At 35.8% G+C, this 8282-nt stretch overlaps 1 protein-coding gene across 1 annotated transcript in view; it reads right to left on the reverse strand.

Moving 5' to 3' along the window:
• Positions 1 to 8004, reverse strand: part of LOC121431366 (trissin receptor-like) — a 31160-nt gene extending 23156 nt beyond the window's left edge. The window contains exon 1 of the mRNA XM_041628905.1: positions 7964 to 8004. The gene's annotated coding sequence lies outside the window, so the exon portion shown is untranslated. The remainder of the gene's footprint in view (positions 1 to 7963) is intronic.
• Positions 8005 to 8282: the final 278 nt, after the last annotated feature.

The raw sequence follows: 8282 nt of genomic DNA on the forward strand, positions 1-8282 counted from the left end.
AAATAATAATCATTCCTTGTGTTACAACATGCAAATGACCCCGGTGAACAGGTGAGAATCTTTGTTTCCCAATAAGACCGTTATTAGGTATTCATTTCAATATTTGAAATCCCTACTGGAGTCACACGAGAGGATGTGAAAATGAAGTTCGACTGGTACATTGATATAACAACTGTTCACAAACACATTTTGCTGAAATGTTTATGATATGTTTAAGTTACATGCAAGTACCGGTACAAGAAAACCAAAGGCTATTTTGGAAAGCAGATTCATACCTCTGAAAAATAAATCCTGTTCACAAAAATACAAAATAGCTAATTAATAAATGAATTATGATAATGACTGGATTCATATAGGGTTTTTTCCCCAGAGGATACAAAGAGCTGTTAAAGGCATGAAACAAGTTGAGTTTCTGGACCCTGGGAACTAGGCCCTGGGGCCTGGGAACATTATTTTGCTGGGGATACTGAGGTTCGTTTGACAAGCAAAAAATAAAAAGGGTTTCAAAAGAGTGAAAGCCGTTTTGGTGCCAAGAAATTTGACAAGAAAAAAAAGTTTAGGGTTATTTTCCTTGATTTTTTTTCCCATTTGCCACACGTACCAGAATTCCTGGGGGTGCTGCGTATGGAGAATAATACACGCAGCACCCCCTTGGAACAATCCTACTTCCAATGTTAAGGTTTATAGTTATACGGGTGTGTTTAAGATGCCCTTTGAAGAGGTCAAGTGAGGAGCTGTTTCAGAAATAATGTCCTTAAAAAAAAAAAACCTATAGGTTCTGGGATAAGGTGCGCACACACAGATATTCCCTTCACAAACATCCACCCCCACATCCACTCGTCCATGCGTCTGACATCTGCCATGTCGCCATCCATCGTTCCTATTCTTTTCCGCTTTAACCGTATTGAATTCAAATGGGACACTTTTCAAAATGAAACAAATCTCTTCTACGTTTTCCCCTTCTTCAAATGACGAGGTTATTTTTCGATTTCCGATACGATTCCATGCATAATTGTGCCAAAAAGTACAGACGTAAATGGCCCCGAAGATGGGGCGACCAGGTGCTACATTTATCATTTAGCGTTACGCGATAACCTACCGTGCTCTCTTGATATCTATGTCAGGTGTCTGTTTCCGAGAACTAAAATTTCTGAAGATTCAAAGATGTGTTAAGTCTGTGTTCAGTTGTTCTTCACTCTATTTATTTATTTATTTATTTAACTCTCCATCTATCTATCCTTCTATCTATTTATCTATCAATTTATTTATTCACTTCTTATTTTTTTTTATTTATTAATCAATTAATTCATTTATGCATTAATGATAATTGTATACATAGTGGCACATACTACTAACTTAATCGTCTTCCATGTGGCCCTGTTAACAAGAAAGAACAAAAACAACTAATATTGATAATGATAATAATAATAATAGGCAAGATAGTTTACAGTAATAAACAAAAAGTACAGGCACAAAATGCATGTAAACGGGTTATAAGAAAAAGATGTATTGGTAGCCTTGGGAATTATTTCCATTTGATAATCAACTTTGACAATTGGTATCAAATTTTGTGAATCTAGATTTTGAAGGTATAAAAACAAAATAACATAACAATAAATTAGAACGAAAAATAAAGTACAAAATATCTAAAATGAGAGATAAGTCAATACGTATGATAGAAAACAGAGCGTTAATCGTGGAGGTAAAACTGGATAACTATCACTGGACAATAATTATCCAAGTTATCCCAAGGGATGGATAAATTTTATATCCTTTGTAGACCTATATCTATGAGACTAAAGCCTTAAACAGTTTTATTTTTTTGTTGTTTTTTTTCCTGCAAGTCAGGGAGCAGGGCATTTTTTATTATTATTAAGCATTAATATTTTGGGTTCAATTGAGTTTATTTCCCTAGAAATGATTGAATATTCGCAATAAATAGTGTTTTGGAGTTTATTGTCTAGTAAACAAACGAATTTGATGAATAAGTTAAATTGTGTTATTTTCAACCACGATCAAATAAACTAAAAGATATCCCCTTTTCGTTCAAGATCCCAGCCATTAAAGCAAAATTCATAGATTAAAATGAATTATCAATTTACAAACAGGACTTAGTTTAGGATATTACATACTAATATTTTCTCAAAAGTATATCGAGCACAAATAAAAATCACTGTATTTCCATATTGTAGTATAATAAATTCAATTATGGAATACTAGCATGACTAGGGAAAAAATCAAAGCGTTTGCTCACATGAAACACACAGCACACATCCACAGGATTTTATGCTACTCGGTCACAGGGTTATTTTCACTAACACCTTTAAATAGAAGCAGTTAACATCTTCAGTGTTATTCAGGGTGTTTTGAGGTCTGAAACTCAGATTCTTTGTTTGTGTAGCCTCCTTCCAAATGCTCCTTGTTAACTACTTCGGTGCTTTTCCGTCTCTACTTTTTTTTTCTTTAGTGCCATCACAGCATTCACTTATCTCCCCTCCACTCTATTGGTTCAACGTGTAGTAGGGTAAGGGGAAACGGAGCGCATTCAATATGTTTTCTGTTCGCTTCACTCTCTCCTTTTCAGTACCTTTGTCTGCCTCTCTGAATCTCCCTTTTCCTCTTCTATTTAACTCTGTCTCTCCTTTGCTATCCAATCGTGTATTGTTTGTAACTTAGTTAAAGACTACTCCACTTTTTATTTTATTATTAGTCTGTCATTTTCCTCCTTCGTTACTACGCCACTCTCATCATCATCATTACACAACCTCTTATTTGACTTCCCTTATGGCGAGGAGAGAGAACAAAGGTTGTGATGATGTCGACGAAGATGGTGATCGCAATTTTTACCCAAGTTATTGTTTTCTTGTTGATTTAACTAATCATAAAAAGTTCTGAATCCATAAACTTACGCTATGTCAACTACCACCATCTCAACATTAGGCTATGGCCCCAATCCCAGTGTGTGTTTGTGTATTTGAACGCACGTGTACCGCAACCTACAAACGATCTATGTTGTATGCTGCCTTTGATTCTTAGCATGGGTCATTTTGCATACGATAAAACATTTAGTTGAACGTAAATTCCCGCACATTCAACGCACTATACTTACGCCCAAAAGAAGGCAATCAAATGCGCTAACGACAAAACAGTGTGTGTATCCCCCCTCCCACGCCCTCGATATTCATAAAAACACACTCACGCACCCCCCCCCCCCACGCACACCCTCATATCCGCCTTTCCATCCAAGTCCCCACCTACCCACCAACCGATCGGACGGGGGACTTGGTCATGACTTCCTGCTTTAAATCTGATCTCATTTACTGCAGTCACTGGAGACGGGAACAATAAATGGATCCAATTTAACTCGTATCGATTACTTGCATGTAGGTTAAGACCCATTCTAACACAATTTTAAGTTCTGGGGGAATGTATGATCAGTTGAAATTTAGTGCAAGGCATTTTTATCAGGAAGATAGTCTGATGTGAGAAGAGGGCTTGAAACTGATCAAGTAAAGGATAGGGCAAGAAGGGGTTGGGGGACAAAAAACAAGATGGGATCATTCAGGTCGAAATTTCACTGAAAATGATGAATGTAGTACAGAAAGTATAATAGTGTATCAATCTGATCACAATAGATAAATCTACAGAAATTTAAATATCTTCTCTTTGTCATGTTTGTTGATGGCATATCAAATATCGAATTTTATGATTGTGGATATGCAGCGCCCCCATCAGCGCTCTTTGTCTTTTAAATTCTCGTTCGTAAATTTAGGGCCTATCCTAAACATTGGCGTGAATTCATAAAGTCCAATTCAATCTTGTCTTGTCTTGGGTTACGTCGGCATATGCAGACTTGCTGTACTCCTCAGAAAGCAATCTTTATCCCGCAAAGAAATTTAGAAAAAGAAAAATACGTAGAGTGAAAATTGTATTTTTCATTCAAATTGCAAATACATCCAGGAGATACATTTCTTATCCACATCATTGCAGTTAAGCAGGTTTATGTTAATAATGAAGTGAAATAGAGACCAACGCAATGGGGTCATCGAAGGCTTTAATTCCATTGATTAATGAGATAAATTAGATAATTTCCCAGTTTTCCTTTGCCTTTTCTGTCTCCTTCAAAAGCGAATAGGGACGCATTTGGCAGTGATATGCTCTATATAAGCATGTTGGTGTTATTATTATTTAGTTTTTGAACAGGGTCAACGCTGGGCAAAGAGTTTTGCAATGAACGATAGAGAGATAAAAGCATACTATGATGTGGGTTAACATGGGTATTGATCATTATGATAGCGTCATTCAGATTGCGCTAATCAAATTAGAAGTCCGTTCTTTCCTAAAGATGTATTTTCCACCAAGCATCTATGGATTCTGTCCCTCAATATGAAATTTTGATGATGATCACAGAGTGAATATTAATGACACTGTCGACTTCCATTTCTAATCTGGGTTCGCAATATTGATGACACAATTCCTTAGTGAGCACCTGATATTGTTTTAAAGTGTAACCCTTCGGGCCAAAAAGTCGACTGTTTGATTTGGCGCCATAATATTCCGATGAATATAATGAGTTGGTATGTTAAGAGAGGGGTAATTTAGCACATTATCCATTGGCATTGTATTGCATCGTTTACAAAACGATGGGTTAAACACCGTAAATAGAAATTCAAGAACAAAGGCGGTAAAGCAAATAAAGGAAAATAGTCGAGATAACACATTTCTCGACAAAGACATCACCCATTAGTGTACCTATGGGGGAGACTGCCCCCCCCTGACGAGTCAAAACCCACGCAAGGGACATATCCCTGCCCCCCTGACGAGTCACAACTGATCCCTGACGAGCCACCAGTGCCCCCCTCCTTTGAAGTTTGAGACCTTTTTTTTTGGCTTATAAATTTTGTTTCTGGTGCGAAATGTCCTTTATACCCCGTTGAGGACCTTTTTTTTTGGGGGGGGGCTTGTCATTTTTTTTGGCGGACGTTGCCCCCCCCCTGTGGAAAATCCTATATAGGTACAGCCTTGACGGTGCCGGGTAAAAATGGCAGAGGTAAAAATGGCAAAGGTAATAATGGCAGAGGCAAAACTGACAGAGGTTAAGATCACGACATGCTAGATCAGCAATGAAAAAATAGAGCCTTTCCAGTTAATATCAGTCATAATTATTGACCTTGAATCGACTCCTAAATCGACACAATTAGTATTATGAACTGATGAGATATTATTTGGATTTTTTGTCATCATTTTAGTCTAATATATACTTTATCGTTGATATGATTAAACTCAAACATTTTCATGCCAAAATGACTTCAATTATTGAGTGAAAGGATTTATCTTGATCAGTTCGTATAGTAGAACAGCATTTCGTCACACATACCAACAAATTGTAATGTAAACACCAATGTGCGCTACCATTAACACACTGAAATAGACGAGTTCGGGATTTCTTTGAACCACTTGCATAACTTTGATAACAGAAAAATAACAAAACGTTCTGTTATAAAAGTAAATTTTCATATTTCAACATCATATTAATGGATCCAAATAGATATTGATATGATACGTATATAGTTTAACGTAAATGATAAAATAATAGCAATAGTGCTCATTTTTTTCAGAGTAGAACCTCATTGCAGCTAGTCCAAGTGGATATCAGGTTCCTTAACTAGTTTCTATGGTAACGGGTACCGCATGAATTTTGAAATGTGTAGCGAATCAGGGATTTTAATTTATAGGTTTTTCTTAGGTTTCTTGAAGGGGAAATTCACCCTGACGAATGGTTTACTGTAGAAATAGCAGAAACTATATTGATGAAGGTGTGCGGAAAACCCACCAATGATTAAGAAAGTTATTAGTTTGAGTTTTTGATCCGTGACGTCGTATACTAGTAACTACCCCATATTTTATGGGCCAAATTGTCTACTTTTAATTTTTTTAATCAGTGGCTCGTGATGGCTAAAAAAAATCTTTCAAGAGCGGATGTGAAATTATTTGTATGTTAATACACTTAAGGTACAATTAAAACAATTTATTTTTTTTTAGAAAATGACATCCCATTTATATTTTTTATTACACCATATCTGGGAAAAAATGCTCGCAGATGACATCCCCATTAACATGTATAATTTTAGTAGCTTTTTAAATCTTTGATTGATTCTCCGCCTAAAGCCCTCACCAATATCATTCTAATAAACTTTATGTCAGTGTGAATTTCCCCAGTAACGAATATTGGGATCCACTGTGTTCTTCAAATTTGAATATTAGAAGAGGGATTTGACATGAAAAGGTCGTGTATGTAAGTCCAGGAAAAAAAGAAAGAAATACCAACTAAAGTGTTATCATTTTCACCTCTGCCATTTTTACCCCTGCCATTTTTACCTCTGCCATTTTTACCTCTGCCATTTTTACCTTTGCCATTTTTACCTCTGTCATTTTTACCTTTGCCATTTTTACCTCTGCCATTTTTTACCCCTGCCATTTTTACCTTTGCAATTTTTACCTCTGTCATTTTTACCTCTGCCATTTTTACACCGATCCGTTCCTGACAACACCTAAACTAAATAAAGGACTGATGAAATTCAGTTAAAGCTATTAAGTTCTATCCCATCATCCTCTCCTTATGCGCGCACCTGGTTTGTTTTCATACGCGCATCATTCATCAGGGGCCCATTTAATAAAGGACCTGCAACAGTTGTAACTCTGCCAAAATGGCAACTTCCATGGTAATAGGTCTCAGCAGCCGATCAGAATCAAGGTTTCTATGGTAGTTGCCAAAATGGCAAAGTTACAGTTGCAAGTCCTTTATGAAGCCTTTATCCAATCGAAAATCAAAAATAATTTGGTACGTAGAATGCAATATGAATTATCACTCGTTATTATCTGAGTGGTTTAGCGATGCATTAAAAACGCGTAGTTTAGTTTCAGCGCTTCAAATGCCTGTTCAATACGAAAGCGTCTTCCTAAAATGGCCAGAATCCGACGAATATCTCATAGGTTCCTCGAACATTTCTGGTATTCCAATCTGTGCCCTCCAATATAATATATCATTTTGATCATTAGAATTATTATTTAATTTGGTCGAATTAACAAACCTAAAATGAAATCTGCCAAAGAATTATTTTCCTCTTTGGTTTAATTTTCTTTTTTTTTCAGGTCATTTGCCTCCAGCGTCTCCTGTTTACAATGATAAGAAATAGGAAAAAGCACTTAAATGTATTGATTTCTGACAACAGCAGCTAATATCGTTGATTTCCTTCAAGACCCAAGACGAATATATATATACGATATTCCGGCTGCGTGACTTTTAACTGACCGACAGTTCCGGCACTAAGAGGAAATAAAAACAATATTCAAGATCAATAATACTTGTCGAAAGAACTTGCTGATTTCACAGCCGACAGGAGATCCTAAAAAAACGAATCGAAGACATATTGCCAGAAAAAAAATGGTCATTGCCTTTCATGTTTTTTTTTCATTAATGTAAGCTGTGGTTATTTTTTTCCTTTAAAGAGAAAATGAGTCGGGGACGAGAGGGGGGAGGGGAGGAATAGCGGAAATAAGAATTGCTACTCCCTCACATCCTATTTTGTTTTTTTTTTTGCTCTTTTGTCAAAATGTGCAATTTTACTCCTATTTTTATGGAATCATCTAAATGTTTTAATCACGACGTGCTGTATCTTGTTTTTTTTTAGAGATGTGAAAATAAATGAATGTGACGATTAATTTGATTGATAATTTCTTAACTTCATGTATATATATATATATATATACATATTATCTTTTTGCGACTGATCCATATATATTATTATCATTATTATTAAAGCTGTTGCGAATATGATCGTATTATTCTGTAAACACACGCCCAAAATAAAATTTTAACATGTTGAGTAAAATATATCGCTTGGCAAGGTCACTGTCATTCCGAGATTATCAAAATAGGTAACAAAATATTTATTTTGCTTACCCGAGAAACAACAATTTGGTGAAAGCTGTCACGTTGCATTCAATTCGGAGAGTAAATGTCGCCTACATATCTCATCCAATCGTAGAACAGCTCTATTAACTTCGGAACTTGTCTGTGAATTACCTGAATGAATGAGAAATCCACAAGAATGCGGGTGAAAATTACACGAATCCTGATCATCCCACTTTTTACATTAATTGTCAATTACGATGAATAAAGTATCATATTGATAATGTTAATAAAACATTTACCACATTTGTTTAAAAGACAGCACCTCCACTTCGTTTCGGTCGTACTAATATCTTTGGTGTAAAAGGGG

Source organism: Lytechinus variegatus, chromosome 17 (genome assembly GCF_018143015.1).
Source record: "Lytechinus variegatus isolate NC3 chromosome 17, Lvar_3.0, whole genome shotgun sequence".
Classification (NCBI taxonomy): domain Eukaryota; kingdom Metazoa; phylum Echinodermata; class Echinoidea; order Temnopleuroida; family Toxopneustidae; genus Lytechinus; species Lytechinus variegatus.